The 19,070-nt window shown below is 43.1% G+C and overlaps 1 protein-coding gene across 1 annotated transcript in view; it reads right to left on the bottom strand.

Moving 5' to 3' along the window:
• znf1035 (zinc finger protein 1035) overlaps positions 1-15,389 on the bottom strand; it is a 31,736-nt gene extending 16,347 nt beyond the window's left edge. The window contains exon 1 of the mRNA XM_071521915.1: positions 15,030-15,389. The gene's annotated coding sequence lies outside the window, so the exon portion shown is untranslated. The remainder of the gene's footprint in view (positions 1-15,029) is intronic.
• Positions 15,390-19,070: the final 3,681 nt, after the last annotated feature.

The following is a 19,070-nucleotide window of genomic DNA, read 5'->3' as shown; positions in this document are numbered from 1 at the left end:
TCGCAATTGCAATATTAGTCAAAATAATCGCAATTAGATATTTTTTCAAAATTGTTCAGCCCTATAATGAATGCATTTTAGTTAACAGGTAAAAAAGTCTGAATGCAGATCTGTTGTACTTTCATTGATTTTTTTAATCAGGGGAGCTAGCTAATGTTTTATAAGATCAAGTACTGTATACTGTACTGTACTGTACTGTAAAAGCATGGACACTAGTGTGGCTGAGTGTTGCCACACAGTACAATATATTTGGAGATGTATTTCTTCATAATTTCAAAGATATGCACTGTTCAACTGCGGTTGAAAACTGAAATTTGTTACTAAAAGTGGTATATTCTTGTGTATGATAAGGATTTGTCTCAAAGATACAACTCATGGTTTCAGCATCATGACGACTAAATACAAAGGAAGACACACACACACACACTTTGTCCAAAACTTCCGACTGAACTCTTTCCGTTTCAGTAAAAAAAATATATGGATGGCTTTCCTCTTTGGAGGAATACCCGTACACCCCAGAAAGCAGCTGTTCTCACTGACACCGTTGGCCAAGGACAGAAAACCTGTATCCATGATAGAGGAAAGACCTTCAACCGCTGACACTCCGTTCTATCAAGCACTCACTTCACAACCGTAATGGAGAAGTATGAGGAAAATTTCCAGAAAAGAGGCAATGAAAAACAGCAATAAGCAGTACTGCATGGATCATGGATGCTTGGATGAGCATTAAACAAGAGGCCTACCTTAGTGTTGCCATTTTATTTTATTAAGACTTTAATATGAAGACTTTTACCAGACCTCTTGATAAAAGTAATACTACTGCCAATACAGCAGCATGGCTGAAGAAGTGGCTGCCAAGTTTGAGATTCCTCTCAACAAGATAAAAGTGGTTGTCCATGACAACGAAACCAACATACTGTCAGTTGTGAGGATGATGGAGAAGAATAACTAATGGACCTCAACCCGATACTGGACTCTCTCTCCAGGTGTTTGTCAACAATGCACTGAAACCCCCCATCAGCAGCTCAGTGGAGACAGTGAGGTGCCTAGCATTACACTACAGCTGCACAATGTGGGAAAAAAAAATCATAATGTGATTTATTATTCAATTCTACACTAAACTGATAATTCTTTTTTTTTTAAACATCTCTTTATTGAATTTTCAAAAGGTTCTGGTATACATAATACAAGATCATCATAAACATCGAACAAAAAGTTCGGAAATTTGTGTTTGGTAGATTATTTCTCTGTTGTAACAATGCTTCTTGGCAATACATTTTATACCGTTGGAAAGCCTGTTTATTTCCCTTTTAAATGGTGCCTCATTTGTAAGGAACATGCATTTGTGGGATGAGCAGCACAGCTGAGTATGTGGGTTGCGCTCATGTAAAATTTGCCAAATCTTCTCTGCCAATGCCAAACAGCTTATTCTGCTGTTGCTATTGACTCTTGTTTGGTGTTGTTTGGTGGATTGGATGATTGAAGTCTGTCAGTAACAAGGAAGAAACAAGACATATTGGCAATTTTACAATTTATTCATTTAACAAACAGTCAGGAGCCTCAGTAGCGTGTGGAAGAACCATACACAGCCACAACAGCCTGGCACCTCCTCCTCATGCTGGTCACCAGCCTGGTCACACACTGCTGTGGGATGGCATTCCACTCCTCAATCAGGATTTGTCGCAAGTCAGCCGACGTGGTTGTGTCGGTCACTCTAGCACAAACAGCACGCCCAAGCTGATCCCATAAGTGTTCAATTGGGTTGAGGTCAGGACTGTTGGCAGGCCATTCCATTCTCTCTACTCCCAAATTCTGGAGGTAGTCTCTGATAAACCCCGCTCTGTGGGGGCGAGCGTTGTCATCTTGGAGGATGGAGTTTGGTCCCAGACTGTGGAGATATGGGATTTCCACTGGTTGCGGAATCTCATCTCGATATCTCTCTGCATTGAGATTGCCTCCAATGATGACAAGCCTCGTTTTTCCAGTGATGGAGATGCCGCCCCACACCATCACACTGCCTCCACCAAAAGGTGTTACTCTATCGGTGCAGCAATCAGCATAGCGTTCTCCCCGTCTTCTCCACACTTTGACTCTACGATCCAACTTCCGTAGGCAGAATCTGGACTCATCGCTGAACATAACGTTCCTCCACATGTTCAGGTTCCAGTGCAGGTGCCAATCAGGTACCTGATTGTCAGCACCTGGGGGTACCGGAAGCTCAAAACAAGAGTCAATAGCAACAGCAGAATAAGCTGTTTGGCATTGGCAGAGAAGATTTGGCAAATTTTTCATGAGCGCAACCCACATACTCAGCTGTGCTGCTCATCCCACAAATGCATGTTCCTTACAAATGAGGCACCATTTAAAAGGGAAATAAATAGGCTTTCCAACGGTATAAAATGTATTGCCAAGAAGCATTGTTACAACAGAGAAATAATCTACCCAACACAAATTTCCGAACTTTTTGTTTGATGTTTATAATATACAAAATATAAAACTGCCCTCCCCTTTCCCAACCCATCCTCCCAATCCACCCCACCACCCAGTCCTACCCCCAGTCCCATCCCAGTGGGCTACAACTGTCCTAAACTGATAATTCTATCAATAACCTCAAAATGAGCTTGAAAATGCTGACATGAATGCCTAACCTACTGAGATCCCTGTTATACAGTTCTTCCAAGGTAACATCCATCTGACTAGGGCTGTGCCGATTATGAAATTTTAGCTTATGATTATTAGTCACAAATAATCACGATCAACATTTTAATCTTTTTTTTTTATGGCTCAGCTAAACTGGGTGTGTTTCAGTTCCATCTATTCATGTCGGAAGGGTCCGCAGCTATTTAATTAAAGCTGCACTAAACGATTTTTCAACAATTAGAGGGTGACAGGAACCGCAACACATTTGTAAATAAAGCACAGCAAAGCTGTTGGACTATGGACGCCACTAAAAATGGAAGTGGAAGCTTCCAGTGCGCCGTCCGATGCTATCCGAGCCATCCGTGCTCCATCCGGCTCCGTGTCAACTCAGCAAACTTGTGTGGATTTACTTTGTATTACTGGTTCTTTTTGCACATACGGTACTTTCACTCATTCAGTATGGTCGGCAAACACTTTTGGAGTTACGACTGTCAGCCAGTTCGGACTTTAAGCCGACTTTTGACATCGCGGACCACATACTTCCCTGGGTCTTTTGTCTACCTGCGCGCCAACGGAGGAAAACAAAGAGAGGGAAGCGCGCCGGGGCTCTGTGCAGAACCCGACAGAGAAACAACAAACCCCCTCTGCCCAGCATTCTGCTAGCTAACGTTCAGTCCTTGGACAACAAACTCGAGGAGCTGCACGCACAGATTAAACATCAACGGGACATTAGGAGCTGCTGCATTCTGGCGTTCACCGAGACGTGGCTGGAGCCCAGTGTGCCCGACTGTGCCATCACGCCGGAGGGTTTCTCCGTCTATCGGCAAGACAAAACAAAGGACTCAGGCAAGTCGAGGGGAGGGGGTGTGTGCTTTATGGTTAACTCTTTGTGGGCCACGGATGTCTGTGTCTTAAATACGCACTGCTCCCCGGTTCTGGGGCTGCTGACCATCAAAGTTAGACCCTTCTACCTCCCCCGGGAGTTCAGCTCAGTTCTGCTCACAGCTGTTTACATCCCCCCTGAGCCTGATAAATCATTAGCCCTGGACGAGCTGTACACAATTATAAATGGACTGGAGAACTCACACCCAGAGCACAACAGAGCTAACATGAAGAAGGTTCTCCCAAAATACTACCAACACATCACTTTTCCTACTAGAGGTGAGCAGACTCTAGATCACTGTTACACCCCATTCAGAGACTGCTACAAACCTCTCCCCTGTCCTGCTTTCGGAAAGGCAGACCACTGCTCAATTCTACTCCTCCCCGCATATAGGCAGAAACTGAAACAGGAAAAAACGGTTTTCAGGGACATTTATAAATGGAACAAAGAGGCTGAGGGGGTCTTAGGCCACATCCACACTAATACGTCCGTCCACACGAGTGTTTCAGAAATAATCTCCATCCATACTAACACGCCTGAAAACGCATATCACATGACCATTCACATATACTGGGCATGCACGTGCCAGTGTAAACAGGAAGCAGATTGTCTACTCTGCGGTTGGTTGCTTAGTTGCGCATGTAGGCAATAGGTCAGCAACACCTGTAATTCATTATCCATGTTCAATTAACCACTGGTAGTCAAGGCTGATGTCGTTTGTTTTCTTCCGGAAAAGAGTCATGTGATAGGGGCGTGACGAATCAGGGAAGGACACGTCGTGACTGATAAGACCCAATCAGGAAGCGAACGTGAGTGTCTGCATCATCGTTTTCAAAAGTCTCTGTTTCCGCCCATCCAGACTAAAACGCAATCCCGGAGTTTTTCAGCGTTTTTCAAAAGTCTCCGTTTTAGGGGTCCAAAAACGCCGGAGTAGTGTGGATGCTAGGCGTAAACGTAGCAAAAGTTATGCGTGTTAAAACTTTTTGTGTTAAAAGATTTTTAATATTAATATTAAAAATTAATTTTCAATCTTTTTTTAATATTGTTTTCATGTTAAAATATAATATTTTAACATGAAAACAATATTTTAAAGTTGTCTGAGATCAAACAACACATTTTTGATTGACAGGTGTCGATCGCTGTCATGATTTGCTCTTTTTTATTGAGGGGAGTGAGCTTATACTGCACAAGCATGTTAATCATATTACCTCCTGACCTCTGCAGCATAGACTGTAAGCAACTAAGCAAAAAACACAAACACAGAAGAAACTAGTTAATAGCCGACAACGTAGGAAATCCCAAATCGCAAATGAGAGAGACAGACGGACAGACAGACAGACGCACGCTTCTCCATAATGTAGGTCCAATATAACTCATTCAAAACTTTGCACTTACACAGCAGATTACCCCTGCTCTAGTCATGAGCCTATCAGAACGCTTTTAGCTTGTTGAAGCAACAGATACTCACCAATGGTAGGGAAAAATCAGCAGAGCTAGAATTAGTGGATTATTATTGACAGAATGATTTTAAATCGGACATTTCAGCGTTCAGTCAAGCCTTCTGACCAGACCCGGACAATGCATCTGAAAACCGTACAGTCCGGTCGAAAACCAGGCATCTGGCAAACCTACTTGATAACGTTAGCTAGCTCTATGTAGCTTGGTTAGCTAGCTAAACTAAAACGGCTAATGTGCAGAGTACGTTAACGTTTATGATAAATGTTTAATGCTTCAGTGATGTTGAAACGGGAGCTTTGGCTAACCTCTCGAAATTCTTTATAAAGATTGGGGTGTTGGTCCTTAAGGTGCTTCGCCAAGTTTGACATGTTACCCCCCTTCGTCGGCACCACTCTGTAGCATTGTTTGCTGACTGAGGCAACAACCCAGCTGACTGTTAGTGAGAGGAGGGGCTGTGGGCAGCGGTGCAGGGAGTGTGTGTTTCCGTGTGTGTGGCTAGTAGAGGCGGAGAAATAATGTGTTTGATTTTTCATTAAGAGAAAGCACTGCTGGTGTCGATACCGTTACAAATGAGTATTGTATTATTGTTTCAAATTTTTAGTATCGAGTAAGTATCGAAGTATCGATATTTTTGACAACCCTACCAGAAACCCTGGGTCAGCCAGGAAATCCGCGCTCTGAGTTTAGCACCACCGCCTTCAACTCAGGGGACCCTGATGCCTACAAAGCAGCCAGATATGGCCTCCCGAAGTCCATCAGGGATGCCAAGAGGGACTACAGAGCCAAAGTGGAGTCTAATTACAGCTCTGACCCCAGACACATGTGGAGTGGATTACGCTGCATCACAGACTACAAAAGGAAAAATAGGAGCATTGTTCAGCCCACCGCATCACTCCCGGATGAGCTCAACACCTTTTACGCTCGGTTCGATGTGGACAACACAGCGCCCGCCATGTGTCCACCTGTGGATGGGGAAGCTGCCACGTTGACCCTAACTACGGATAACGTGAGGCGGTCGTTTAAAAGTGTCAACCCCCGCAAAGCTCCGGGGCCGGACGGCATCCCAGGCTGGGCTCTCAGGGCGTGCGCTGATCAACTGGAAGAGGTGTTCACTAACATCTTCAACCTCTCCCTGAGTCAGTCCGTGGTCCCCACCTCCTTCAAAGCATCCACCATCATTCCTGTCCCCAAGAAGGCAGTGGCCTCCTGTTTAAACGACTACTGCCCTGTTGCACTGACATCACTCATCATGAAGTGCTTTGAGCGGCTAGTCAAAACCCACATCTGCTAAACCCTAACCCTACCTTTCTAACACCTTGAACTCTCTTCAGTTTGCATATAGACCAAACAGGGCCATGGATGACGCCATCGCCTTGGTGACTCACATTGCGCTCACTCACCTGGACAAAGGGAATACATATGTGAGAATGCTTTTCATCGATTACAGCTCGGCATTCAATACCATCATTCCCTCAAAACTTGCCACTAAGCTCATCGATCTGGGACTAGACACCTCCATCTGTAACTGGATCTTCGACTTCCTGACGGGCAGGCCCCAGGTGGTGAGAATCGGCAGCCACACCTCCTTCTCGTTGACCCTCAACTCAGGCGCACCGCAGGGCTGTGTGCTCAGCCCCCTCCTGTACGCCCTGTTCACCTACGACTGTGTTGCCATCATGTCATCATTAAGTTTGCTGACGACACGACCATCCTGGGGCCTCATCACAGACAACGATGAGACGGCCTACAGAGAGGAGGTGAAGGCACTAACCAGCTGGTGCCAGGACAACAACCTCTCTCTCAACGTCAGTAAAACAAAAGAGATGATCGTGGACTACAGGAGACAGCAGGGAGGTGGACACCTACCCATCCTCATTGGTGATGCCGTGGTTGAAAGGGTCAGCAGCTTCAAGTTCCTCAGAGTTCACATCTCTGAGGACCTCTCCTGGACCCTACACACAGACATCGCTGTCAAGAAAGCTCGCCAGCGGCTCTATTTCCTGAGGAGACTGAGGAAATCTGGTATGAACGCCAGCATCCTCACAAACTTCTACAGATGCACCATCGACAGCTTGCTGACCGGCTGCACCACAGTCCAGTACGGAAACTGTTCTGCCCAGTCAAATCACTACAGAGAGCAGTGAAAGCGGCACCTCACATCACTGGCAGCGGACTCCCTGCCATTCAGGACATCTTCCACCAGCGATGCCTGTGGAAGGCACACTGTTATCATCAAGGACCACAGCCACCCAGCACACAGACTGTTCTCCTTGCTACCTTCTGGTAGACGATAGAGGAGCATGGCTGCATGTACCACCAGACTTAAAAACAGTTTTTACCACCAGGCCATCAGGCTTCTGAACTCATAAAATTAGTACCCCTCATTGCATTTCTGCTCACCTGCTTGTCTGCACTATTTACATAAAAATTGCACTATTCCACGGACTGCTGCCATTTACAGACTGCTGCTATTCAACCAGGACTGATACATACCCTCTGTGCAATACACTTGTCACTTTTATGTACATAGATCTCACTTTACATATGTATACTGCTCTATGTTCTATTCTATTTTATTGTTTCCCTTTTTTCTTTCTTTTTTTTTTTTTTACTGTTTCCAGCACTTTTCGTTGTATTGTAGACCCTGTGTTAACCTACATACGATTAATAAAACGAAAACGAAACGAAAACTATCACAAAATGTGACCAAATGGTCGCAGTCTGGAGCCCTGCTCTGAGTTTGGGACAGGGCAGTATTGGAATGCACTTCACACAGGCTACTGGCCTTTTCTTTCATGCTAGCTTTGCAACAAGTCTAACTGACCTCGATTTCTCATAATGCATCACATCTTCCTGGCTACAACTAGGGCTGGGCGATACGGCCTAAAAATACAATTTCCGATCTTTTCACACCTACACTGGATTTACGTTTTTAATTGATTTTTTTTTCTTAAAAACAAACTAAAAAAGACAAAGGCATTATTCAAAAAAGTTTTGTTTTTATTTTAACAATATCAACAAACAAGATGTTTAAGAACAGCAAACAAACACATGTAGGAAGTGGCTTTAGAACTGGAGTTGTTCCCTGAGTGCTGCTCAGTGGCTGCCCACTGCTCCTAGTAGTTAGTATAGGTAAAAGTGCAAAGGATGAATTTCCCCATGGGGATCAATAAAGTGTAAACCTATCTTACCAAATTTTAAAAATTAAAAAAAGTTATGCTGCTAATATTAACGTTTGGGGGCTGTCGCTAGCTTGTGCATCTGGCAGTGCCACACACTTCTCCACTTGGCTGCTGCCTCTGTCGGAGATGCTGGAATAATACCTTTAGTTGCCACAGACTTTAGACAAACTTTACAATGGAGTTTGCTTGACGTTGGACGTTGCAAAACCGAACCGCTTCCAAATGACTGAGGAGAAACTGCCTTTTTTGGAAACGAGCTCCTCACTTGTAGAAACGTGCGCTGCCGACTTGATACTGTGTTTGTGTCTGAGGGGAAATCTCGGTGGTCATTGCTATTAACTGTGGAAGCTCAAGGAAGGGGCTTGATTGACAGAGAGCGGTTCCATGCCATATTTAGCCAGGTTAAAGTGAATCTCGATTTTCATTTTTACACATCGTCCTAAACCATAAATTCAAATTAATTGCTAAAATCGATTTATCGCCCAGTCCTAGGTACAGCATTTTTAATTTAATTTCTAGCCCAAGGGTCTCAAAAATGGACTTCAATCTGGGTTTAGGCTTATCACCTCATCATATTTCATAGTATAGGATGTTATATACTTGCGTTGTAATTAACACCATCTAATTTTACAACCACAAATCCTTACAACTTTGAGCATAACGGCAGACAATAAGTCTAAAATCGATTGATACCAAGACAACAACAGCAAAAGAAGGTGGTGGCAGGAGAGTCAGCATCAAGGGAAAAAGTTAGAGAACAGTGTACCTGCTGCTGAGATGGAACACAGGCATGTGTGAACTTGGTGAGAGGGGGCCAATCAGAGACCGCTAAATCAAACTGTATACACTTTGATGCGATTGCTCCTATTCACTTCAATTATGACTTCAAAGTCATAATCAATATTATACTCACATGTGCAAAGCAGGAGATAGCTCTGTGTGTACATAGGGAAAAGAAAGAAGACGAGACAATAAATACTGGCAATTTTATAAAGTTGTTCAAACTCCTTTGCAAGTGCAATCCAGAGGTACCTAGATAATCTCCCAGGAACCTAAAATGGTCAGCCATGACATACAAAATGACTTGCCATGTACTGTATCCATCCTGCTAGCGTTCTACGGTATGCTTTTTGCCAGGGAGCACTGGTGCTCCTGATTTGAAAAAACATAAGAGCACACAGCTAAATCTAGGGGCACAAACTAAATATGGAAATTTCATTCCCCTTATAACAGAGTGTTCCAGACTGCCAATCAGAGAAGTTAGAATGTTTTATTCACTAACAAAATAAATTCCCTTTGGTTGTAAACAATGTTATCTCAAGTACTAAAATAAGTTGTCAAGAAGATCACAAAGGACTAAGTAGGCTATAACTGCCCTTCTGACAGTTATTCAAATCATATGTCCTTGTCCCAGCAGTTCTTTTAATCATGCATCTCTACTTCTTGATATTATGATACTGCATTGCAACAATGAAGCCAACAGCTGCATTAACCATTAGCCTTAAGACTAAGGGTGTAACGATACACTCAGCTCACGGTTCGGTACCTTACACCAACCCGTTTTCATCCCCAACTTGTCCTATGTTGACTCTTTGTCAAATCCCTTGGCGTCGCTATAACAACGCTAAAGGTCAGCTGTATAGGACGCACCGGGTGTTCCATAGACTCCATGGTAAAACCTCTCGCGGCAGTATTGGACGCCTACAGCTTTCTCTCCTAGACCACGGAACACACAGTCTAGCCTGCATTTTCTGTCCAAATAGGGGATTCCGCTTTGCTGCATTTCTTTCCTTGAGCTCTTTGGTGCTAATATTGATTTTTTTTTTTAAATGTTTAGTATGGTTGTAGATCAATTTCGAGGCCAAATAGAAAAAAAAAATCGCTTGCATTTTGATGTCACTTGCTAGATACATTTGGCTCATAACCTATATAACAAGTTACTTCAGTTTTGGATTATATCCTCTTATAACATCAACCTTTTGGTTCAGATTGTGTTGCATCTTTGTAATATTGAGCAGTTTGCCTTTTCACAACCGTAACCTTGCCCCTGGAAAAACTAGTTTGTACTGTTTGGCACTTCACAATAAAAGCCCTGCTGCATGGATTTTGTGGTTTTGTTGTTGTTTCTCCCATAGTGGACGTTGTAAACATGGAATTGACATTGTTACTGGGGTATTTGAGGGTGGAGAAAAACAAATATTATGTCAGATTTGAGCCATCTTAATGGGAAGCAGGAGAATTTAAGAAAATATTGCATTTCAACCCAACTCAGTGCCGCCCGCCATCAATAACCCCACTCCCATGAAAGTGCAGCTCAATAGCTTTCTAGAAAAGTTGACCCCATGTCTCTAGCCCCTTGTGATGCTGCATAATAAGCCTTCAAAAGTGGCCCGGAGTCAGAGTTCAAAGGGCAATATTGCAGTGCAGGAACCACCCATGTTCTTCATATTGACATATGTTACTCTCCAGGTTATGGCCTTTCCAAAAATGTCTTCAATTTTGTCCTACGACAAAGTTTACGTTTAACCTCTGTCCGGCTCCAAGCTCTTTCAGGCGTAGTTTCTTTAAAGATTTATTTTTTGGCATTTTCATGCTTTATTTGACAGGGAGTTAGTTAGAGAGAGACAGGAAGGTATGGGAGAGAGAGAGGGGAGGACATGAAGCAAAAGACTGCGGGCCGGATTCAAACGCGGTTCGCTGTGGGAAGGACTGAGCCTTATGATACGCGGTGAGCCACCAGGGCGCCCCCAGGCGTAGTTTCTGAGCCCCTATGAGACTCCAGCCACGATATATCGTTACACCCCTACTTAAGACACTCACCCAGTGCATGGGAATGCTGCAGTGTCAGACCAAACTATTGTTTGGCAACCAATCAGTCAACAGATACCCAATTTACACTTAGCCACTTCATGTATCTTGAGCTGATCGGATTGCTATCCGATCGCAAAAAAGCCAAGTGTAAATGCAACCAAGACGGATTGACAGTTTGCTATCAGATTGTTCAAACCACCTTCAGAGGTGGTCTGAGAGGCATTAGCCTATACCTATACATTACTATAGATGTCAACCGTCAACTGACTTCCAAATGGAAAATCGTCTCAATGTGCAGTGTAACTCCTCCTCAGGGGGCTCATTTATAAAACTGTGCATACGCACACCGGCACACAATTGACCATTTGCAACATTTCTGTTAACTCCCGCCCCCCTTAGTCCTCCTGTTGCTATGTCTGACAAACTTTGAAGATGGACGCTACCATAGACACTACAATCCAATGTTCCTCAAAAACAAATTTTTACCGTGTTACGTCCTTGTCAGTGTCAAACCGCTGCAACAAAAGCTGTACTTAGGTACTTCTGAGACTTACTGTCATGCAATCAGATTTCTATCTGGCTAACGGAGACACATTGATATGGCGAGGTGTAAATGGAATGTGGATAAATTGTATCTGGATAAGAGAATCATGAAATGACAAGTGTAAATGGGGTCAGAGGGACGTAAACAATCTCATACTCCTCATTCAAGATGGCTGTATCCCCGTCGCTGAGAACAGAGGTATCATGCCACTTGAACTATAGCAGCCAGGTTAATTTAATGGAGTCTGCTATCTGCCCAATCATCACGGCACAACGGACGTCATCATAAGTTAGATTTATGTCTAAATTGTTCTATGTCAAGGTAAGTAGTGGTCTTAACTTTGTAAAGGGGAATTCTTTGACCATGTTGCAGTATAAGACATGCGACAAACTAGCTCACTAATAACGAGAGTGCGTATGTGTAGGCTATATGACAAGTTCAAAAGACAACTCAGGTGACATGCACAGTCATCACTGAAAGTAACCTTTACGTCACTGCGTTTTGTTCATTGGTATGTGCCAGTGCGAGCTTACAGTACGATTTGACATGATTGTGTCGTAAATAGGCCTAGTTTAAGTCCATGCAAGTTTAGATTGAACACCTATATTTAAAGTGCCACTCAGGTCAAAATCTCCTCTAGCACCAATGCCCCTAAATTCAACCTCTCATTTGCATTTTTTAAAAACAGGAGCAAAAATAAGCATTTTGCTTGCACTTCAGAACCCTGCCTGCTGCTACCACGCATAAAAGAACTGTACGAGTCAGAGTTCAAAGTTCTCTCTGGAACTTTCTATGCAGTACTAGCAGATGAATGCAAGAACCTATCAAAAAAGAAGCTGTTGGCTTTCTCTTTAAGGTATATGTAGAAGGAATCTTAAGGAGCGAGCTACTGGACATCTTGACACAGGGGATTACAGCAGAGGTGACTGCAGGCAAAAAAAATGATGCAAATTGTGGCACCTTTTGAGTTGTACAGAAACTTGTGTGTTGGAAGAATTTGAAAGTATGCAACAAAAATCCCCCCTTCCTCCCACAACTCCTCAATCCAAATGAGGCTTAGGCACATGCAAGTGCATGTCAATTAAGAGGGGCAAACTTAATAAATGTAAATCTTTTATGCAAAATAAAGCGCTGCTTGCTCAATCTAGTTGTTACTAAAACATCTGCCAACAAAAATATTTTTTGTCACACATCAACAGCTACCATTGTTGCTAAGCTATAGCTACCTAACACCAATTGACTGACTAACCTGAATGTGGGTCCTTCCTGATCTGAACAGGTCTTGTGCTGTGGGGAAAATAACTGGCTTCCTTACACAACAACTTCAAGTCTCCGTATTCAGTTTGGATTATGGCTGTTTCACCTCATCCCTTCTGTGGATACATTTGTTTTCTCTCTGCTGTGTGCAGGGAGGTCAGGACTAGACTGAGCTATGCGTGATTGACAGGCAGATAGGAACGCCTCCTTGCAGAGAGCTGTCCTGATTGGTTGTTAAAATTTGATTTATTGATAGCTGTCGGGATGTAAAGAAAATTTCACCAAATGTCACCAAAATGTTCTAAAAAGAAATTGTCTACCCCAGCTTCAACCTGTCCTGGCTGCTGTGGCAAGGACATCAGCTGATGCAGCCACTTTTTTGATACCATCACCTCACTGCACACCTTTATGGGTAACAGTCAACAACAAGTTTAGGAAAAATCCCTATTTATCAACATGTCCCATTGGTACTCAAAAAGTTAGGGGTCCCTAACAGTGACATTTCCTCTCTCTCTCAACATCAGTTGAGCAGTTGTCGGGGTAACTACTTAACACACTGCAGACACCGGGAGCCCTTGCGACAAGACAAATCAGAAAGAAAATGGTCCAATCACAACAACACCTGCCTCCTCAATAGTGACACCATCACTGTAGACAACATCAAAGAAAGACTCCAAAGTATGACAGAATCTAACCAGACTCATTGGGTTAGGACCAGGCTAGATTTATAATGGATAGGGTCAATGGCAGCAAATGAATTAAGGGCTCCATAGACTCCATACGATCTCCCATAATTCCTATCACTTACATTTTAAGTTAAATTAATTTCTTGACCCTGAAAACACAGCTTAGAATTTAGAGTCAAGTCTCTATCAACATTAGTTTCATAGTTATGGCTAAAAATGATACTTGTCTAAAAAGGTGGAAATCCCAGATCACCACCAACATCTAATCAAATGTCCCTTGGGCCCAAAGGCCCATCTGTCCACCAAAAGTTTGAGATCCTACTGACAAACAGACAGATAAACTGTCAGGGGCAAAATCTCAAAAACACAACCTCTTTGGTGGAGGTAATAAAAAAATAATAAAAAAAATAAATAATAATGATAAATCAAGGCCACCAAAGCTAGCTGACCTAGCCTAACACCACACTGAGCCAGCCAAATCAGATCACACTTGGAGGAGCAGGAAAGTATGATGCCAATACCAAAGGTGGTGAGAATGGAGTTGGCTAGAAGGCTAATAATACAATGAAGCACATTGCTTTTGATTATTACTCAATTTGCTTGTTTAGGCTGCATCAACAGGTGTAAGCTGCATGTTGCACAACACCAGCAATCTGCCCTGTTTTTTTTTTGTCTTATTTGATACACATTGTATTAACTATTTTTTACTTTGTAAAAATAAATGATTTTCTAATAATAGTACAATATCCAGTCATTCTCTAATTGCAGGGCAACCTGGAATGCAGACATCTTTGCCAAAGGTAACAAACGTGTAGCCTACCAATTGAAATCACACATCTGGTTGCACCATACCATTATAATCACCCGTCACAGCACCCTCAGAATCGATCACTCAGCTGCAGTAGTAGTGTCTTGATAACTCCAAATAGAGATGAATTGTCCAAAACCAAATAAATACTGTTGTAAACTCTAAAGCGGGTTACATAGATTTTCAAACTTACAGTGGATGACGTTTTTAATAAATTATTTTGGAGCTTCCAATGAAGAATTTGACACTTAAACGTGATTTTAGGCAACTAAACCACAGCCACAATACAGGGAGTTGGAGAGGTCTACATGGCAGCCAGTTGCTTCACACAGTACCAAACTATCCGTGAAAAAACTTAAACTCTTTCTGGGGAATAATTTAGGAGGAGGCGCATTTTAAAATAGTCCCGCTTTGCAATCTTTGACCCGATAGAGTCGATAAGATACGCTGGGGCAGCTGGCTACCTGGAAGCACTATAGTACATTTGACGGTGTTATTGTTAGCTTTAAGCAGCTACATCCAACTACCTTGTCAGAAGAGTGCAGACAAAAACGTAACCGGAGCATGCCATGAGCTCACCAAGAACGCACAGATCCACGGCGCACCTGTGGTTTATGACTCCAGCAACGTATTAAATAATAGAACACTAACGTTAGTTGACGTTATTCAGTAAGCTTGCTAGCTTAGTGGCTAGCACACAGCTAGCTAGCATTGCATAGCAATGGCTTCTCAGCAACTGGACTCCAACCGATCCCCTTACCAGATAGCGTTCCGTGTTGCCCCTGCGTGATCCAGTTCACGGCCAATCCAGGCATCCTTTGTGGTTTGTCAACTACATGGTCTTTGATATAATCACTTCAGTGCGTTCTTCCAAAGATATGCAACCTCGGTGCCAGTATATAGGGGGAGCGACTCTCTTCCGACTACTTCCGTCTTCACTGAAAATACCGTTAGGTAGATTAAATTGCTTCTTTTTTCGGTTGGGACTCAATGAGAGTGTCTCGCGTTCAGACCAATAATATATTTTTTTCTGCGAGAGGCTTATTCACTTTAGGCAAACAGCGTAACCTAAAGGTGCTATGGATAGCGGCGTGAGATCCATCCTTATCTTTGTCTTTGCGCATTTTCAGACAATGTGCCTGAATTTTTACGTGCATTACACAATTGCAGCATTACAACCAATAACAAGGTACGGGAACATTGGAAGAGCCCGCCCCTCCACGTTCTATGGCTGCCACTGCCAGTTTCTGACGGATCCGTATCACGACTCCTTCCGGGCGACCACGCTACGGTTGCCTCCTTGCTGCTGCTGCTCCGCTTTGTGCTATGGCTGCCGGGCTGCACTGCGTGCACTACCAGACGCTGCGCTGAATCAGTGAACTCCTCAGTAGGAGTGGGGCTGTAGTGCTGCCATGTGCTATGTGCTATTTCAGCAGAAGTCTGTTGATGTTACACAGAAATGATCAAAACTACCCCAGGCAGCCAGTCATATATGCTCAGTTGTCTGCTTGACTAGATCTACGCTGGTTGGTTCTTAAGGGTTAATGATTTGCGTACTTACAACCTACCATTTTGGGAGCAAGAAACATGCTACAAGATGGCGCCACTTGTGCTGAGGGGGGCCAGACTAGACCTATGGTTAATTAGAAAAATACACCTTGTTCCAGGGAAATTTAAAGTATATTGAAAAGCTGTCTTTTAACATGATGGGCTCGGGTGGAATGGGATCTTATAACTTTCTCTGAAAGACTGTTACTTTACCTTTCCTAGCTGGTGCATTCCTGTTTTACTTTGCTTTTCCTTCCAAATATATAGTTTTTGTATGATAGGCCCTTGAATTTATTAGAATGTGCACAAACTTGTGCAACAAAATTATGCAAATTTTCAGACCAAGTCTGAGTGAATGAGCATTCTATCATCCAGAAGAGTAAAAAAAGGTTCACTGAGGTAAAAGCATTGATGTTGCACTGGCTAGAGACTGCCCCCAATGGAGTCAACTTCTCAGTGCAGCACTGCAGAGATGTCAAACAGGTCCAGAAAATCATCTGACACCCCACTCATACTCTAGTCTCTAAATATCAGGGTTGGCCCCATAAATGTTGATGTTCATGTGTATGCTTTTGTGTTCAGTACAAACTGAACAGTGGACTAGCCTTTAACCCCAAGACAAGGTCATGACACCTGGTATGATAGATGGCTAAAGCTAGATACTTATTTCCTCATGCCACAGCGGTAATCTGATGCTCAGAGACGTGAGATTGTGACTGGAATGTTGGTGGTTCAAATCCCCAGACTGGCTAGAAAATTTGGGGCTGGAGTTAGTGGAAAAATACACCTTCTCCTCCTTCAAAAATGAAAATCACTCTCCCCTCCCTCTACAATGTAGACAAATAACCCCCAACTGTGCTTGCACTGGGCAGTTCCTAGAGATGAGTGTGTATGTAACCCTCCCATCCTCTACATCTATTCCAGCAAGCTGTTGCATAAGAAAAAGGAAATTACTGCTCGAGTCCAAAATGTAACGGCTAACAGATGTTACTAGGAGTACCTGTAAGACTTGGTCTCAAAAGAAGTGGTCAAGTGCTCAGGTTCCCAACATAGTCAACGGTTAGGAAAGCAACTTCAAGTCTGTGTTTCCCTTATACATCTTCCAAGGATGCATGTAACTAGACTGTTTTCGAAGTCAGTGGCACTGATACGCTGCCATAAGAATCAATTTGAATGTAGTTTGGGGAAAAGAGCTTTTTTTTTCCTTTGGGGAGAGTGGTCACTCCACTGCCCTTCATAATGTGGGCTTTTCAGTCTATCATGGTATTGTACATTGTGGTCATAACAGAAACTGAGCACTCCTGGCCACTGTGCCACTTGATTACTCAGATCTGTACTTTCTTGTCACTGAATGTACAACTCAAGGATTATCACACAAGCTATTGCCAAGTAGCTGCGTGGTCCACCAGACCCTCTATCAACACCCTCTACCAAACGACCCTCAGATGATCCCTCAGCCACTTTGCTAGCGGTGTCTTAGCATTGCAACCTACCAATGCAACCGAGTACACAAATCATGTTGTGTAGACAGCTTGGTGTGCCGACTAGACTGTTGCTAAATCTCTAATCAAAAGACAAAGGGAGCAAGTAATTTCTTTGGAACGTTTCAGTTAAGCGGCCTCTTATAGTGTCTAGTGGCTGAGTGTTCGGTTTGGGATTGGACCAATATATGTTGGAACAACTAGCATCGTTTCTAGTAGTACTGGAGCGAGCAGACCAGCGTCCTCTTGAGGCCAAATAATTATGGAAGAGTGAAAACTGGTAATGGGAAAACCATTTTCAACTGACGGGTTCAGTTTTGACAAACTGCTTGTACACACTGCGAGCAACTTAGTTGATGGGTCATTCTATTTTGACCAATCGTGGGCGGCATGAGAGGTTCTGATTGTATGTAATGGTCTCATGCAGCTACAATGTTTTGACCAAGAAAAATAGATGGGTTTTTTTTGCTGATTTGGTATTGCCTTTCATAATGTTACATCGTTTTGATGAGTTAACATAGCTAGCTATCGAGAGTTAATTAGGTAGCATTAATCGATAAAATAAATAGAAAAAAAAAAAAAAACTGCTCTCGAGACATTTCTTCCAGTAGTCTTTCAAATAGAAGTTGTGGTGAACTGTGAAGCTTTTTTTTTTTAAAGATTTATTTTAGGCATTTTTATGCTTTATTGATAGTGACAGTGTGAGAGAGAGACAGGAAGGTATGGGAGAGAGAGAGGGGAAGACATACAGCAAATGACCGCAGGCCGGATTTGAACCCGGATCGCTGCAGGAAGGACTGAGCCTTATGGTACGCGCTCTATTTGGTGAGGCACCGGGGCGCCCCATGAACTGAGTAGCTTTGAATGGCTATAATCAACTTCTCAATTTTGGAATTGCCAGGTGGAACTATAGGTCTTATGCGCAACTTACTTCCGCATTCTGTTAAAACAGATTTACTAGTTTCCGGTTCAGCTTCACTTTACCGAAAGCTTGTTGTTGTAGCAGCTATGTGTGGATATGCCGTTGTTTTATTCACGGTGTCTTCAGGAGCTGCCAAAGAGGAGCATTTCCGATGTATATCCTATATGCAGGTTGACCTCCAACACTCCGAAACTGGATGAAGGGTTTAAGCTGTATGCTTCTTCATACATCTGTGACTACGAGGGTAGCTTTCTACTAGCTTGTGGCTAGCTATCTAGCTAGCTCACTACCTAACAAGAGAGTCTCACCCAGCAAGTTTCTGATTAATTATTGCTATATATGCCTACACACTCGCGTTGTCATTTTATTTTTACCAGTATCTAACAGAGACAGGCTGACTGGCGAAATCGGTATCAGGGCAGCCTGTCACAGGGGGACCTGGTCATGATCCCTGATTAGCCTAATCCTATTTTGAGAGGCTTGATAAATATCATATTATATTTATCTGGTTAATATCAGATCCCTGAACTGGAATTGGAACTAAAATCGAAATTGAACAGACTAGCAATCCCTACTTTCAAGCTGTGTGGCTTCTCGTTTTTCCTCATAGACCTGTGCTGCCCTGATACCGATTTCGCTGATCCGGTCTGGTCTCAAAATAAACGTCACACTGCGCTCACAGTCGTCAGCCTGTCTCTGTTCAATACTGGTGAAAATAAAATGCCAACATGATTATGTAGGCATATAATGAATCAGAAACTTGCTGGGTGAGACTCTTAACAGTGAGCTAGCTAGATAGCTAGCCACAAGCTAGTAGACAGCTACCTTCATACTCGCAGATGTATGAAGA

The sequence above is a fragment of the Centroberyx affinis genome, unplaced genomic scaffold (genome assembly GCF_046629955.1).
Source record: "Centroberyx affinis isolate AG114_WGS23_722 - 3 ecotype Tasmania unplaced genomic scaffold, CSIRO-AGI_Caff_v1 ptg000942l_1, whole genome shotgun sequence".
Classification (NCBI taxonomy): Eukaryota; Metazoa; Chordata; class Actinopteri; order Beryciformes; family Berycidae; genus Centroberyx; species Centroberyx affinis.
The sequence above is the reverse complement of the archived record's forward strand: the minus strand, read 5'-3'. Positions and strand labels throughout refer to the sequence as shown.